This window comes from Corvus brachyrhynchos, unplaced genomic scaffold (assembly GCF_000691975.1).
Source record: "Corvus brachyrhynchos isolate BGI_N302 unplaced genomic scaffold, ASM69197v1 scaffold721, whole genome shotgun sequence".
NCBI lineage: Eukaryota > Metazoa > Chordata > Aves > Passeriformes > Corvidae > Corvus > Corvus brachyrhynchos.
This window is the reverse complement of record NW_008235982.1, coordinates 84,378-84,695: the sequence shown is the minus strand read 5'-3', so window position 1 is coordinate 84,695 and position 318 is coordinate 84,378.

Sequence of the window (318 nt, the reverse complement as noted above, 5' to 3'; positions counted from 1 at the left end):
GTTCCCGGTTCCTAACTCACGGTAGGGGGGGACAATGGGACCAGGAACCTCCCATTCCCACCAGGATTCCCCCTTTTCCAGGCTTCCCCCCCATTCAGGGCACAGAGATTGCATCGGAGCCAAGCATTTCTGGGATGCTGGAGGCGGCCTTGAGGCTGGCGGGGCCAGAGGAGGAGGAAAAGGAGGAGGAGGAAGAGGAAGGGGGGGGCACCAAGGGGGCCAAGGTGGGATTTGGGGGTCCTGGGAATTTGTCGGGGCAGGACCCCGAGTGGGACATTTCCAATGATTCTTACAACGCCATCATCCCACCGCTCCCGG